Genomic DNA, 18,161 nt, shown 5'->3' with positions numbered 1-18,161 from the left:
CCACCACAATGAATTTGAAATGAAACAACCGAGATGCAATAGAAGTGCAGACTTTCAGCTTTAATTCAAGGGGTAGAACAAAAATATCGTATGAAACTTTAGGAATTGCAACCATTTTCATACACAGTCCCCTTATTTCAGGGGCTCAAATGTAATTGGACAAATTAACACAATCATAAATAAAATGTTCATTTTTAATACTTTGTCAAAAATCCTTTGCAGGCAATGACTGCTTGAAGTCTGGAACGCATGGACACCACCAAACGCTGGGTTTCCTCCTTTGTGATGCTTTGCCAGGCCTCTACTGCAGCTGTCTTCAGTTCTTTGTTCGTGGGTCTTTCTGCCTTAAGTTTTGTCTTCAGCAAGTGAAATGCATGCTCGAACGGGTTGAGATCAGGTGATTGACTCGGCCATTGCAGAATATTCCACTTCTTTGCCTTAAAAAACTTCTGTGTTCTCCCCGCTACCCCTTCCCATCAGTTTGTCAATTACCCTACCCCCCCTTCCCCTTATCAGAAAGTCTCTCCCCCTCCCCCCCCCCCCTTTCCAACAAAAAATGGAAAATGCTTTATTGGACGTACTGCACCGACACACTTTATTCGAGCAAATGCCTGGTTTGTACCTGGCAGAAACCTGGAATCCGCCGCTGCTCACCTCTTGCATGCTTCGTTGCGTTTGCCTTCCCAGCCACGGTTCATGCCTGGCTGACGGGGGCCTGATCTGTTAAATGATAATGAGAATGATTTACTAGGCTGCGATGTTTCGATTGTCCACCAGATGGCATAAACTCATGACTTAAGTAATGTGTGGCCTTTGCAAGTTGTTTCGTTTCCAAAAAAAAGTTACTTTATCCCAGTACAGTATGCTATTGTGTAACTTGTCCTTGAGACTGAAGGAAGAGTTGCAAAAAATGTATCAATTTAGGCTTTACATACAGTAATGTATTAAATAAAGACAAAGATCATTTTCACTTACACTATTCTACAGAGACATGAGTGTTCAAGTGGAGCCCGTGTTCCAAAAACCTGACAGAAGTTATGCTTATTTGATATGGGCCGCTATTAATGCAACAGAGGATAAGATGGCAACAGTTGTTCAAATTTATCAGTATTTTATCGAAAATTATGACTTTTACAGATTTTCGCCAACTCCTCATTTGTGGAAGCATGCAATAAGGAAAAGGTTATGTAGTGACCCCTGTTTTCACCGTATTGAGCCCCAATTTGTTGGAGGGTATTGGTGTGTGTCACAGGGTTTTTCCCGTATCTATGATAATGGAGGCGGCAAAAGGCGAAGGGTCGTGTTAAAACGAAATAAGAAGCGACAGTCCCTGCCAAGCAATGCGCCAGAACCAGAACACGAACCAGCAGCAGCACCAGCTTATCATCATGGTCCCGCCGTCGGTGACAACTCTGAGATGGATTTCGCAGCCAGTTTTGATGAAGCTTGCATGTACCTAAGCGATTTCCCGCTGACTACAGGTGGGCTAGTCCCTCTGCAAAATGATGAAAGCTGGACTGGAAGTGGGCCGGCGCCAGCGCAAGCTGAATGGGAAATTTAGTAATACTGTACAGTATGGTGAGTACTGTATTTTTGCCGTATTATTTTGGTGGGGCTGGCTGGGAACTTCTTTAGGGGGCTGACCATTACTGTACATTAAAACTTTTCATTTTGTTTTTCCTCAGAAAAGAAAACGGCTAATGGGGGGATTTCGATGGATTATATTGTACTGTATGCTGATGTTTTCCGGCCATACAGTATACTGTGTAATAAACCCGAATAAATAAAACTATGCATTTATTCTACAGTACATGTTCAGTAAATTACTGCACATACTGGGGGCGAGATGTGTTTGCAGCAGAGAGAGATTTAATAATATTGTACAGTGAGCAGGGGGTTCCCTGAGCCAGAAATTAATGCTCAGGGAACCCCCCCCCCCCTGCTCCTGATCAATATTATTAAAAATACGGAAAATGCTGCGTCATTACCATAGCGGATAGCCGCTAAGGCAATGAAGGGGTTAACCCACCGTGCCCGCTTTATTGTGTGTAGTGGGGATGGGTGAGGGGGGTATTTGGCCGGCCCTTGGTGTGAGTTTAGGACTTGCGGGAGGGGGGGGGGGGGGGGTTGCGGGTGCACTTAACCCCTTCACGATCGTAGCAGTTAATACCGCTACGGTCATGAAGGGGTTAAGCCCTCCCGCTACCCCCCCCCCCCCGCAAGCCCTCCCCAACCATCGTTGGGGCGAATACCCCATTCACCCACCCTCCCGCTACCCACAATAAAAAAATACACACACACAGCAGCCGCCAAAAAATAAATAAATAAATAAATGACAATAAATACATTTGAAATACATTTTTATTGATAGTGTAGATGTGCAGGGGGTCTCCGGAGCTGAACCGCGTTGGTTTTAGGTCTGGGGACCCCGTGCCCCCCGAGATACAGGCCCCTTTAGGGGCTGCCGGTAGCCCTCTGCTTGGTTTAAAGGTCCGATCACGTGATCGCGGCCTGTAAACCAAGCAGAGCAGAGGGATACCGGCACCCCCTAAAGGGGCCTGTATCTCGGGGGGCACGGGGTCCCCAGACCTGAAACCTGTGCGCTTCAGCTCCGGAGACCCCCTGCACATGTACACTATCAATAAAAATGTATTTCAAATGTATTTATTGTCATTTATTTATTTATATTTATTTATTCATTGTGCTGCTGCTGCAAGTCGTAAACTCACACCAAGGGCCAAACACCCCCCTCACCCCCAATAAAAAAAATTCACGCACAGCAGCCCCACAATTAATAAATAAATCTAAATAAATAAATAAAATCTATGTAAAACCCCCTCCCCTATTCTCGCTTTTAAAACGCCCTGCCTTCTCTCTAATCTATGTAAAAAACCCTCCCCCTATCCCCCTATTGTGTGTGCGTTAAGCTTCCCTGCAAGCTATGTAAAAAAACCTCCCCCTATTGTGTGTGTGTTTAAATCTGTCTGGCCTGTGTTTCTGAGTGCTGAGTGCTCTGCGTTTAAAGGTCCCGATCACGTGATCGCGGCCTGTAAACCAAGCAGAGCAGAGGGATACCGGCACCCCCTAAAGGGGCCTGTATCTCGGGGGGCACGGGGTCCCCAGACCTGAAACCTGTGCGCTTCAGCTCCGGAGACCCCCTGCACATGTACACTATCAATAAAAATGTATTTCAAATGTATTTATTGTCATTTATTTATTTATATTTATTTATTCATTGTGCTGCTGCTGCAAGTCGTAAACTCACACCAAGGGCCAAACACCCCCCTCACCCCCAAGAAAAAAAATTCACGCACAGCAGCCCCACAATTAATAAATAAATCTAAATAAATAAATAAAGACATGAAGAGAAATAAATATATACTGTACAGTATATACTTTGTATATATATATATACACTGTATATATATATATATATATATATATATATATATATATATATATATATACAGTATACATATATACACTGTGTGTATATATATATATATATATATATATATATATATATATATATATATATATATATATATATATATATATATCATACAGCTATATTTATATATATATATATATATATATATATATATATATATATATATATATATATATATATATATATATATACTGTATATATATATATATATACATACTGTATGTGAGTGAAAAGAGAAAAAAGTAACCCGTATGGGAGCACTCAGGTATGCAATTGATATATTTGTTTATTTATTTGACACAGTGCAAAAAGGGATGAATAAACAGTACATGATTTAAAAACACTTAAAAAAGAGGCATGGACCCTTAAACACTAATGAACAGCACTAGGGAACGACACACACTGTCAACCCTAAACATGAAAAGGATAGTGACTCAAAAAACACTAGGGAGAATCAAAGTGAATCACAATAGGTTACTGGGTTTAAAGGCACCTATACAACGCTAAGGATAATGCACACTACACACCAAAAGGTAGACTTGTCAAAGTATAAATGACAGTCTCAAAGCATCACACATCTGCATTAGCATACAGTAATATACAGTAACCAATGCCTACAGCACAAATCATGTGTAGGAAAGGTGGTAAGGTGGAATGAAATCCCTAGATGTGTAGAGCAATGAAGTTAATGAATAGCATACTGTACAGTATAAAACATAACATTACAATCCACACAGTACATTGCATTTACAGTACTGTACATTGTATACTGTAAATGATGCATAGCATTAAATCTATGCACCATATACAGTACTGTACATTCTGCAAATGAATGTTAACAATATAATTGCAAGCTACTCTACCAGTAAATACTGTACAAACACTTCCAAACAAGTCAACTTAACTACAGTATTTTAACCAAGCAAGTAAACCAAAATCAATATATACTGTAAGTAACAACCAGAAAAGACCATTTAAAAACAAACTAACCCTTACAATACCAAGGATTACATCTATCTAATTGTAAAAAACCTTATACATTATACACAGCATTGTTTAAAAACCCCTTCCCCCCTAATGTTTGTGTTAAGCAGATTACACTGAAGGGAGAGAGATATAAAGGCCTAAAGCCCCTTCCCCCCTAATGTTTCTGTTAAACAGATTACACTGAAGGGAGAGAGATATAAAGGCCTAAAGCCCCTTCCCCCCCTAATGTTTCTGTTAAACAGATTACAGTACATTGAAGGGAGAGAGATTTTACAGAAACACACATTAGGGGGGAGGGGGCTTTAAACAGATTACATTGAAGGGAGAGAGATGTTTCTGTTACCAGTAAATCTCCCTCCCTGCATTGCTAACCACCCTCACCTCCTACCCACATACCGTTAACCCCCCCCCCCCATCCTGGCCATGGCCCCTCCGCTTCTGCAAAACAGACACAAAAATTAAAACATACAAAGTAATGTCCCCTAACCCCTTAATCACCATAGCGGTTATTAACCGCTACAGTCATGAAGGGGTTAACCCACCCTCACCCACCCACCACTCGGGATGCCTACATACCCTCCCACACTAACCCCCCCCCCCACCCGTGAGGCCTAACCACCCAGTCAGTACCCACAAGGGAGGCCTACCCACATACCGTTGGGGAAACACCCCACCCCCACCCCAGTACCCACAATAAAAACAGTACAATCACCCACAATAAACAGCATTCTATTTATTAAATACATTACCCACCCCCTGTGCCCCCCCCCCCATAAATACAAGATTTATTCTTTTACATTCAGGGTCCATAACGTAGCCCCACGCTAGTCCCCGGTGGGCTGGCAGGGCACCTGGACAGACCTACAGTTTACCAGCAGCATTCCACAGGTTCTGGAGGCCTGCTGGTGGATCCTGCCAGCACCATGGCGCTCAGGTGGTCTCCTTGGGTCACCGTGAGCCACAATTGGGTCCACACGGTAGGCCCAAGGATGTCTGGGAGCCCCGGGTCAAACCCACAGGTGTCTGCGGGGCCTCGGGTGGTTCCCATGGGGGTCTGGGGAACTCACGGGTGCTCACTACGTGTCCGCGGTGCCCCCACAGAAGTGGGACCACACATCATCATCCCCGCACCTACGGCTCGGAGGTGCCCCCACAGAAGTGGGACCACACATCGTCATGCCCGCAGACTACGGGTCCGCGGTGCCCCCACAGAAGTGGGACCACACATCATCATCCCCGCATGTGTCACCCGTGGAACCACCAGCCTGCTACCCTTTAGGATACCCGAGGATTCCCCGCGGGTGGTCTCCAGAGGTCCCACGCAAAACCACGGAAGTAACCCTGAATGTAAAAAAAATAAACCTGGCCTATACATTCAATACATACACCCTCCCCCCCAACACCTACAGTACAATAATGTGCAAAATAACTATTATCCAGATATGGATAATAGATTAATTGCCCATTATTAAAAACATTAACTAGCATATACAAATAAATAAAGTACTACTGACCTCATCAATACGAAGTGTCCGACGCCAGCGCCTTCCTTCTCTTGCCCACACAAAACATAGCCAAAACCAAGCCAATACATTGCAATTACATTCAGATATCAATTAACCCCTTAAACACCTTATCGGATAATAACCGCAAAGGTAATTAAGGGGTTAAGCCACACAGGCACGATACCCACCCTTCACCCATGAATTTGTACTGTGGCTTCATCATGCAACTATATATATATACTGTATATATATACATACAGAGAGACAGAGAGAAAGAGAGAGAGAGAGATATATACAGTATATATATATACACACGTTATATACACACCCATGATAAACCAAATATACAGTACAAATAAATGTAGAAGGGTTATCAAAACCATACTGTTCTACAACCAAACACTTCTCCATACAGACACTACATTAAAATCAATTTCCTTTAAAAATCCTAACTGATCTCACAATCTACTGTACTGTATATGATCACAAACCAATGAAAAAAGTCACATTCCAAAATGCATAAAATCTATGCACCATACTGTATACATTCTGCAAATTAATCAACGTAAACAAAAATCAATTAGCAATCATTATTTAGATCTCTAAACATTTCACACTCAATCATGAACAATGAAACCATTAACAGATTCACGCCTAGAGCAGAACAATTAAGCCTTTGAAAAAATATAAGTACCGACAAAAATACAACCTTTCCAAACCAAGCCTACAGTACCTACAGTATCCCTGACCTTCCTCAAACACACAATACAATACCAAGGAATACATCTACAGTATCTAATTTTAAAATACTTTAAACTCACAAAATAATTAAAAACACATCTAATCCAGCTTTTAAAACATCATCATTTCTTACCCTGAATGTATACTGTACAGTATATCTCTCTAGACATATATATTGTACATACAGTACATACATACAGTGGCAAGAAATGATATACCACAAAAAAAAAAAAATACACAGGTTAAAAAACCTTTTGAAAAAATTAACAAGTTCAATAAAATACATTTCTTTACTGTAGTTCACTTACCATTACTTGCCCCCACCGACTCCCGTTGCCCAGCTTACTCACGAACCAATCCACGATCAGGAACCCATAAAATAATAAACCATTGAAAATAATAAACATTAAACTAAAAATCCAAACCAATCCACGGGTCTTCTACTTGTAATACACCTTCATCTGTATTCTTCTTTCTTCTATCTCCTTCCGGGCGGGGCAGGGCGTGGTCTTCTTTCCATCATCGGCCACGCCCTTGTCTTTTTCCTTCTCCGGAGGTCCTTCCTCCGCGGCGTCTGGCTGCAAAATGAGACGACATAGGCTTTTAAAGGCCTATGACGTCACATTTTGCGTCATGGTTCCCACGGTCCTGATTGGACCGTGAAAACCATGTGTTTTGGCCGATAATAAAAAAATGATGACGTCACTTAAAGGGAATGAAAGCACAGCCAATCAGAATGGCTTTGCTTCAATTGCCTTTAAGTTGACGTCATGAAAAGGCACATGGCCGTGCACACATGGTACTAGAGCCAATCAGAGCGTGGGAACTTTATCCCTACTCTGATTGGCTCTGGTATACCATGTGTCAGGGGCTTGGGGGAGAAAGGATGTGACGTCAATGAAAACCTGTCACGTGGTACGGTAGCCAATCAGAGCGTGGGAACTTTATCCTTATTGACGTCACATCCTTTCTCCCCCAAGCCCCTGACACATGGTATACCAGAGCCAATCAGAGTAGGGATAAAGTTCCCACGCTCTGATTGGCTCTAGTACCATGTGTGCACGGCCATGTGCCTTTTCATGACGTCAACTTAAAGGCAATTGAAGCAAAGCCATTCTGATTGGCTGTGCTTTCATTCCCTTTAAGTGACGTCATCATTTTTTTATTATCGGCCAAAACACATGGTTTTCACGGTCCAATCAGGACCGTGGGAACCATGACGCAAAATGTGACGTCATAGGCCTTTAAAAGCCTATGTCGTCTCATTTTGCAGCCAGACGCCGCGGAGGAAGGACCTCCGGAGAAGGAAAAAGACAAGGGCGTGGCCGATGATGGAAAGAAGACCACGCCCTGCCCCGCCCGGAAGGAGATAGAAGAAAGAAGAATACAGATGAAGGTGTATTACAAGTAGAAGACCCGTGGATTGGTTTGGATTTTTAGTTTAATGTTTATTATTTTCAATGGTTTATTATTTTATGGGTTCCTGATCGTGGATTGGTTCGTGAGTAAGCTGGGCAACGGGAGTCGGTGGGGGCAAGTAATGGTAAGTGAACTACAGTAAAGAAATGTATTTTATTGAACTTGTTAATTTTTTCAAAAGGTTTTTTAACCTGTGTATTTTTTTTTTTTTGTGGTATATCATTTCTTGCCACTGTATGTATGTACTGTATGTACAATATATATGTCTAGAGAGATATACTGTACAGTATACATTCAGGGTAAGAAATGATGATGTTTTAAAAGCTGGATTAGATGTGTTTTTAATTATTTTGTGAGTTTAAAGTATTTTAAAATTAGATACTGTAGATGTATTCCTTGGTATTGTATTGTGTGTTTGAGGAAGGTCAGGGATACTGTAGGTACTGTAGGCTTGGTTTGGAAAGGTTGTATTTTTGTCGGTACTTATATTTTTTCAAAGGCTTAATTGTTCTGCTCTAGGCGTGAATCTGTTAATGGTTTCATTGTTCATGATTGAGTGTGAAATGTTTAGAGATCTAAATAATGATTGCTAATTGATTTTTGTTTACGTTGATTAATTTGCAGAATGTATACAGTATGGTGCATAGATTTTATGCATTTTGGAATGTGACTTTTTTCATTGGTTTGTGATCATATACAGTACAGTAGATTGTGAGATCAGTTAGGATTTTTAAAGGAAATTGATTTTAATGTAGTGTCTGTATGGAGAAGTGTTTGGTTGTAGAACAGTATGGTTTTGATAACCCTTCTACATTTATTTGTACTGTATATTTGGTTTATCATGGGTGTGTATATAACGTGTGTATATATATATACTGTATATATCTCTCTCTCTCTCTTTCTCTCTGTCTCTCTGTATGTATATATATACAGTATATATATATATAGTTGCATGATGAAGCCACAGTACAAATTCATGGGTGAAGGGTGGGTATCGTGCCTGTGTGGCTTAACCCCTTAATTACCTTTGCGGTTATTATCCGATAAGGTGTTTAAGGGGTTAATTGATATCTGAATGTAATTGCAATGTATTGGCTTGGTTTTGGCTATGTTTTGTGTGGGCAAGAGAAGGAAGGTGCTGGCGTCGGACACTTCGTATTGATGAGGTCAGTAGTACTTTATTTATTTGTATATGCTAGTTAATGTTTTTAATAATGGGCAATTAATCTATTATCCATATCTGGATAATAGTTATTTTGCACATTATTGTACTGTAGGTGTTGGGGGGGAGGGTGTATGTATTGAATGTATAGGCCAGGTTTATTTTTTTTACATTCAGGGTTACTTCCGTGGTTTTGCGTGGGACCTCTGGAGACCACCCGCGGGGAATCCTCGGGTATCCTAAAGGGTAGCAGGCTGGTGGTTCCACGGGTGACACATGCGGGGATGATGATGTGTGGTCCCACTTCTGTGGGGGCACCGCGGACCCGTAGTCTGCGGGCATGACGATGTGTGGTCCCACTTCTGTGGGGGCACCTCCGAGCCGTAGGTGCGGGGATGATGATGTGTGGTCCCACTTCTGTGGGGGCACCGCGGACCCGTAGTGAGCACCCGTGAGTTCCCCAGACCCCCATGGGAACCGCCCGAGGCCCCGCAGACACCTGTGGGTTTGACCCGGGGCTCCCAGACATCCTTGGGCCTACCGTGTGGACCCAATTGTGGCTCACGGTGACCCAAGGAGACCACCTGAGCGCCATGGTGCTGGCAGGATCCACCAGCAGGCCTCCAGAACCTGTGGAATGCTGCTGGTAAACTGTAGGTCTGTCCAGGTGCCCTGCCAGCCCACCGGGGACTAGCGTGGGGCTACGTTATGGACCCTGAATGTAAAAGAATAAATCTTGTATTTATGGGGGGGGGGCACAGGGGGTGGGTAATGTATTTAATAAATAGAATGCTGTTTATTGTGGGTGATTGTACTGATTTTATTGTGGGTACTGGGGTGGGGGTGGGGTGTTTCCCCAACGGTATGTGGGTAGGCCTCCCTTGTGGGTAGTTAGTGGGTGAGGGTTGAGGGTGGTTAGGCCTCACGGGGTGGGGGGTTAGAGTGGGAGGGTATGTACAGTAGGCGTCCCGAGTGGTGGGTGAGGGCGGGTTAACCCCTTCATGACTGTAGCGGTTAATAACCGCTATGGTGATTAAGGGGTTAGGGGACATTACTTTGAAAGTGTTATTTTTTTTCTCTGTTTTACTGTACAGCAGCGGAGGTTGCCATGGGTAGTGGGTAGTGTATTGAATGTATTTATTGGTTATTATGCCTTAACCCCTTCATTACCTTAGCGGCTATACGCTATGCTAATGAAGCCTCGTTTCTGAACTTTTAATAATATTGTGCAGGAGCAGGGGGTCCCCTGAGATTAGATTTCTGTCTCAGGGAACCCCCTGCTCACTCTACAATATTATTAAAAAGACAGAAATGCTGCTTCTTTACCATAGCGCATAGCCGCTAAGCTAAAGAATGATTCTTTAATGATGTGTGTGTTTTATTCACAGTGTAGATGTTCTCCGGAGCTGAAGCGCACAGGTTTCAGGTCTGGGGACCCCGTGCCCCCCGAGATACAGGCCCCTTTAGGGGGTGCCGGTATCCCTCTGCTCTGCTTGGTTTACAGGCCGCGGTCACGTGATCGCGGCCTGTAAACCAAGCAGAGCAGAGGGATACCGGCACCCCCTAAAGGGGCCTGTATCTCGGGGGGCACGGGGTCCCCAGACCTGAAACCTGTGCGCTTCAGCTCCAGAGACCCCCTGCACATCTACACTATCAATAAAAATGTATTTCAAATGTATTTATTTGTATTTATTTATTTATTTATTTATTGCGGGGATGCTGTGTGTGATTATTTTTTATTGTGTTTAGCGGGGGTGGGTGACGGGGTTTATAAATGTGAGTTTATAAATAAAATAAAGAATATTATTTATAGGGGCCTTAGAACAGAAGTTCCCACGCCAATTGCGCGCTCATTGCTCTTTTGTTACAATGTTGCTGGTCTTGCGGGTTTGCAGTCTGGCAGCAAAAAGCAGTTTGTACTGTAGTACTGTGTGTGAGATAAAGTAACCAGTTCTTTTATTGCTGAAGTCGCCACTAAAAACTTTTATTTACAAATACAGTACAAAAACCGTGCAACACACAACAACATACAGTATCCTTTGTTTAAGTACAGCAGGTACTATAGGGTAAAACATGTACTGTACAGTACAGCACAACATTACAGTATGGTCTCACTGAAAGTCCTCCCCATTTTCCAGCCATGGCCGATGCCTTGCATGGCGCAAAACGCCATTAATGCAGTCTCTAACGCCTCTCATTACAGGATCTGTAACAGGATAATAGCGCTGCATTTCTTCCACAATCTTTTTCCTTAAATTGGCAGGAAGGGCATTTTTTTGGCGATTCCCATCATAGTTCACTTTGAACACCCACTCGCAGTACAATGTGTAGGGAACATGGTGTTTAAATATGATCAAGGCATACTTGTGTGGTATACCAGCACTCCTCACCCTATACTTCTCCCTCAGCGCCGGTGGCAGATCGCACAGGGAGATGTCGGGCACTGTTTGTATGCGAGCGGGTGTAGGAAGTCTTTTGTGAGCGGGTGTACTTGAGGCGATGGGCAATGGTAGGGTGTCTGGGAGGAAGCTTTCCTCCGGTAGTGGTCGCCGGGTTGTCTCCTGGCGTGGTCTTGATGGGGTTGTCATGTCCTCCTCAATAGCATAGTACACTGTATCTTCTGGTGGAGGGGGTGTGCTTGGTGATGGAAGGGGGTCAAAGGTACCATGCATCACATCCATGTCACCCCCCTGCTCCAGCGTCGGGGAAACAGGGGCATTAACACCGAGCAAATAATGTATGCCCGCTATGTCTGCCTCTATCTTGTGCATCCGTTGATCCAGCCGCTGCTCCATTTGTAGCACCGACTCCAGAAGCAGATCTAGCTTTGCCAGCACACTAGAATTCCCGGGGAGATCCACACTTAGCCCATTCAGGATCCGGTCCAACGAGCTGCTTGTGCATGGCATCTGGAGATCTGGGGGGATGGGTGCAACGGAGGATGAGATGGGGGTTCCCTGGAGAGAAGCGGCATCGATGGAGAGTGGAAGAGGTGACCTGGGGATGCCCGGTACAGGAGAAGCTGCAGCGTGGTGGAAGAGGGATGGAGAAGGTGACCGCTGGATTTCCGGGAGAGAAGCAGAGTCGTCCAAGAGCAAAGGAGACAGTGACCCGTTGATTTCAGAGGCAGCAGCATCTTCAGATGGAACCGGAGAAGATGGGGGTGGAGAAGCCGGGCTGAAGATTTCCGGGACAGCTACAGCAGAGTCGTCGAAGCATATGGGAGCAAGTGGTCTGCGGATTCGGTGAGTTGGCTGCCATGCGTCTTGCGTACCGAGCACAGTACCGTATTTCTTCTTCACATAATAAGGCTGACGTGTTTTAAAAGCCTTAGCCTTTGGGGTCAGCAGAAGGTTTTCTTTGTTGGCCTTAGCCTGTCGCTTTGCCTTTGGCTTGGAAACGGTAACTGCCTTTCTTTTTTTCAGTGTGGCAGGCACAGCAGAGGTGAGATGATTCTTTCGTCCATAGAACCGGGGCTGCTCCATGTAAGCGGGAGGCACAATGCAGTATCTGGACAATGCCTCAGATAAAGATCAGCAAGTGGTGGGCTATGCAACGTGTACAACCTTTTATGCATGGCTGCCAGGTACAGGTGTTGAAAGTGGGTGGTCTGTTATGTGAGTCATTAACATATAAATACACCATCCATTTTGTGGATTCACTGCACATTGAATACACATCGACTAAACATCGAATACACATTCTTGTGTTTGTATTTCTTTCTACAGTACTCGCAGCAATGCCTGTTAAGAAGATTTCCAAGGATCTCAGCATGCGAATGAAGGAGATGTACACGAGCGGAAAACGAATTGCAGATATCCAGCGCTGGTTAACTGCTTCTGGCCTCGTTGTGCCATCAAGCACTGTGTGCTATCATGCACAAGGAAAAAACAGAGACCGCAAAAAGGCACCAAGGGTAACAAATGCGTAAGTATACTGTATTTATAAAACTTAACCAAAAAAAATATAGAAAACTGTAGTGTACATCTACAGTATACCGTATTTATATAGTATATTTATTATATTACAACAGTATATACTGTAGTGTACTGTATGTGTGGTCAATTTATATTTTTTGTGCAGCAGTATACACTTTTGGTATATTGCAATTCATCTGACAACGGAATATACAGTATATGATGTGTATTTATTATGATATAACAACAGTATACCGTATTTATATAGTATATTTATTATATTACAACAGTATATACTGTAGTGTACTGTATGTGTGGTCAATTTATATTTTTTGTGCAGCAGTATACACTTTTGGTATATTGCAATTCATCTGACAACGGAATATACAGTATATGATGTGTATTTATTATGATATAACAACAGTATACCGTATTTATATAGTATATTTATTATATTACAACAGTATATACTGTAGTGTACTGTATGTGTGGTCAATTTATATTTTTTGAGCAGCAGTATACACTTTTGGTATATTGCAATTCATCTGACAACGGAATATACAGTATATGATGTGTATTTATTATGATATAACAACAGTATACCGTATTTATATAGTATATTTATTATATTACAACAGTATATACTGTAGTGTACTGTATGTGTGGTCAATTTATATTTTTTGTGCAGCAGTATACACTTTTGGTATATTGCAATTCATCTGACAACGGAATATACAGTATATGATGTGTATTTATTATGATATAACAACAGTATACCGTATTTATATAGTATATTTATTATATTACAACAGTATATACTGTAGTGTACTGTACTGTATGTGTGGTCAATTTATATTTTTTGTGCAGCAGTATACACTTTTGGTATATTGCAATTCATCTGACAACGGAATATACAGTATATGATGTGTATTTATTATGATATACAGTAACAACAGTATACCGTATTTATATAGTATATTTATATTACAACAGTACTGTATACTGTATATTTTGTCTATTTATATTTATAGTACAGCAGTATACATTTTTTGTATATTTATATTTACTGTATATTACAACATTACATGTACAGTATACAATATACATTTTATATTGCTGCATATTAATAACACAATATAATTTCTTTGCATTGTAGGGAGACTACTCTTCTGGTGGACAGAATAAGTGAGGAGAATGATGAGAGGAGCGCATTAAGGGTTAAAAACACTCTTCAGGAAAACCACAATCTGACTGTATCCGAGAGCAGCATAAAGAAGATGAGACGCAGAATTGGATGGAAATATGGACGTGTGAGGTTAGTAGTGGACAGTACAGGAGGTACTGTACTGTAAAGTAAACATGTTGTTTTGCAAACTGTACTGCGCTGTGACGCTAACATTTTTTATTCATTGTCATTACAGAGCGTACCCCATGATACGGGACGCAAACAAAATCAAAAGAGTGCTCCAGGCCCAGGCATGGATCGACAGCGGTGAGACTTTCCAGGATTGCATCTTCACTGATGAGTCTACTGTGTCGCTGGAGAGATTTGCAAGATTTGCGTTCCACAAAAAAGGCCGCATAACTTTGAAGCCACGGCCAAAACACCCTGTGAAGCTGCATGTGTGGGGTGCCATCTCTAGGCGTGGACCGGGATGCATTGTCGTCTTTGAAGGTACAATTTCTCAAATATAATGCCGCCTAATGCACTGTACTTGACTAGTGTTGCCTTACCGTATGCACTGTACTGTACTATTGAGCACTTTTCTTTTCTTGCTATAGGAATCATGAATAAAGATTTCTTCCAAGACAACATTGTGCCCGTGATAGTGCGATACATCACAGAAGACTTTCCCAATGGTCATCGCTTTTACCAGGACAATGATCCCAAGCACACCGCGTCGACGGCGCATATCCTTGAGCGCGGCATCAACTGGGTGAAGACGCCAGCGGAGTAAGTGCAGTAGACCGTGTCCCATTTATATGTTCCCCACTGTTTTTACTGTGTACTGTATCTCTTAAACTAATTGTCCTTTCTTTCCAATCACAGATCACCAGACTTCAATCCGATCGAAATGGTCTGGCATCAGCTGAAGGACCACATCCGTAAAGTGGCGAAACCCTCCAAGAAGGACGAGTTGTATACAGCCATAATGAGTTTTTGGAACGATGTACTCACCGAGGAACGATGCAATAAATATATAGACCATATTGCCACTGTGTTGCCCATTGTCATCGCGCGCAATGGACAAGCATCAGGAAAGTAGTACAGTGCTGTAGTATTGTACAGTAGGTACAGTATGATACAGGTAAGTATGGCACAGATTTTAGCTTTCCCAATAGTCAGAGTATACAGTAGTTCCAGTATACAGTACAGTAGACTAGTTTGACATACTACAGTAACTGCCTACTAACTGCTCCATTTTTTTCTTTCCAGAGAAAGCTGCACCAGCCACCTACTGTACAGTAGTTCTACCATACTGTATACGCACATACAGTACAGTATAGTAACTGAACAAAGTTTTTGTTTTCTTGTCGTTCCAGGAAAAAGGGTGCCCAAGGGGGAGGGGGGGCCTTGTGTTCGTCAAATCTGCTTGTGCAGTCAAATGTACAGTATATAAACAGCAGTAATGATGTACACAAAACCTCTCCTCTCTCAATGAACTACTGTACCGCAGACACAATGAGGATACTGTTACAGTATGAAGGGAAAAAGAACAGGATGGGTTATTTAACATTACAGTATACTGTGCAATATTTATACTGTATATTTATATATACTGTATTTTTATTCTAAAGGTATTCGAGAATGTACTCTACTGTATGAGGACCTGGTGACTTTCAACCCTCTCAGACACACAGAAAGGATTATTTCACATCACTGTATATTTATCCTGTATATTTTCAGTAATTTAGAAGCAGTGGCTGTTCTGAACAGCCCAGGGCCAGTTTAACAAAACAATGGCTTGGATTGGATTAGCCAGACGATTGATGCTTGGCCAGGGAGGGATTAAAAACTCTAAGGGAGGGGGTGGGTGGTGTAGCTGTACTGTAGGATTGTACTGTGTCAGTATTTCCAACGCCAGGTCACCCTAATAATTGCATGAATAAACCCCCCAAAGACAAGGCCCAAATATACTAGTACAGTATACAGTACTGTAAAGTATGTATTATTGTGTGTTGATGTTTTGAATTGCTGGTAACTTGAAATGTTTCACCATTGTATTGTACTGTATTTGTAAATAAAAGTATTTTGTGGCGACTTCAGCAATAAAAGAACTGGTTAATTTATCTCACATAAAGTACGTGAATACGACCGCAATCACCATTGTACAGTAAATGGGTGCATAGGATGGAACGACAGGTGCTAAAGGGGTATAAATATGATACTGTATTTATCAGTATTGATCAAAGAGAGTTGATCAGAAGGATTCCCCTTATAAAGTATACAGCACTCTATTGTCATTCATACAGTACAGTATACTGTAGTAAAGGGTAGACAACACATGGTCTTGCAGTATACTGTATTACTAAAAATCTGTCAGGTTGACCAGAATCACTGCGGATATCGGAAAATAATACAATTTTATTAATTCTACGTACTGTATATAAGGGGAATCCTTCTGATCAACTCTCTTTGATCAACACTGATAAATACAGTAATTTATCTCACACTCAGTACTACAAACTGCTTTTTGCTTGCAATAAACAAACAAACAGGGAAGCGCTACTGTATACTGTATGAGTTAGGATCAGGCCCAGCAGCCACTTTATGTTGAAAACCACATATGAAATGAGCATAAATTTGCATGAATAATTACACAAAAATATATAAAATAAATAGCACAAGTCTCTGACAGAGAGAAATTGTCCAGGTGGTGTGGATACAGGTTAATGCCCCTGTCTGATAGGACAGACTCGGGCAAGAATGGCCTGTGAAAGGTGAATATCCAGAATGGTAGCTGGGATGGAAAGCGCTACCAACTGTGCAGGTATTGAAGTGTGTAGAAATGGGAAGGTGCCGTAGGCATCAAATGTGGAAAGCGCTCACCCAGACTTCATACACTGCGCTTTTTGCTTGCATACTGCAAAGCCGCAAGACCAGCAACATTGTAAAAAAAGAGCAAAAAAAGAGCAATGAGCGCGAAATTGGCGTGGGAACTTCTGTTCTAGGGCCCCTAGAAATAATATTCTTTATTTTATTTATAAACTCACATTTATATATAAAGTATATATTTATTTCTCTTCATGTATTTATTTATATTTATTTATTAATTGTGGAGCTGCTGTGCGTGAGGGGCCATGGCCAGGATGGGGGGGGGGGGGGGGGTAACGGTACAGTATGTGGGTAGGGGGTGAGGGTGGTTAGACCTCACAGTACATTATGCACATTGGGCCCCCCTCCTCCCCACATTTACATACTGTACACTACACGACATCAATGCAGGGAGGGTTTACCAATGCAGGGAGGGTTTACCAATGCAGGTAAGGCTTTAGGCCTTTATATCTCTCTCCCTTCAGTGTAATCTGCTTAACAGAAACATTAGGGGGGGAAGGGGCTTTAGGCCTTTATATCTCTCTCCCTTCAGTGTAATCTGCTTAACACAAACATTAGGGGGGAAGGGGCTTTAGGCCTTTATATCTCTCTCCCTTCAGTGTAATCTGCTTAACACAAACATTAGAGGGGAAGGGGTTTTTAAACAATGCTGTGTATAATGTATAAGGTTTTTTACAATTAGATAGATGTAATCCTTGGTATTGTAAGGGTTAGTTTGTTTTTAAATTGTCTTTTCTGGTTGTTACTTACAGTATATATTGATTTTGGTTTACTTGCTTGGTTAAAATACTGTAGTTAAGTTGACTTGTTTGGAAGTGTTTGTACAGTATTTACTGGTAGAGTAGCTTGCAATTATATTGTTAACATTCATTTGCAGAATGTACAGTACTGTATATGGTGCATAGATTTAATGCTATGCATC

At 42.0% G+C, this 18,161-nt stretch overlaps 1 protein-coding gene across 5 annotated transcripts in view; it reads right to left on the bottom strand.

The window, feature by feature from the left end:
* LOC142484842 (importin-8-like) overlaps positions 1-18,161 on the bottom strand; it is a 104,276-nt gene that overhangs the window by 61,900 nt on the left and 24,215 nt on the right. The window lies entirely within an intron of this gene.

Source organism: Ascaphus truei, unplaced genomic scaffold, assembly GCF_040206685.1.
Source record: "Ascaphus truei isolate aAscTru1 unplaced genomic scaffold, aAscTru1.hap1 HAP1_SCAFFOLD_436, whole genome shotgun sequence".
NCBI lineage: Eukaryota > Metazoa > Chordata > Amphibia > Anura > Ascaphidae > Ascaphus > Ascaphus truei.
The sequence above is the reverse complement of the archived record's forward strand: the minus strand, read 5'-3'. Positions and strand labels throughout refer to the sequence as shown.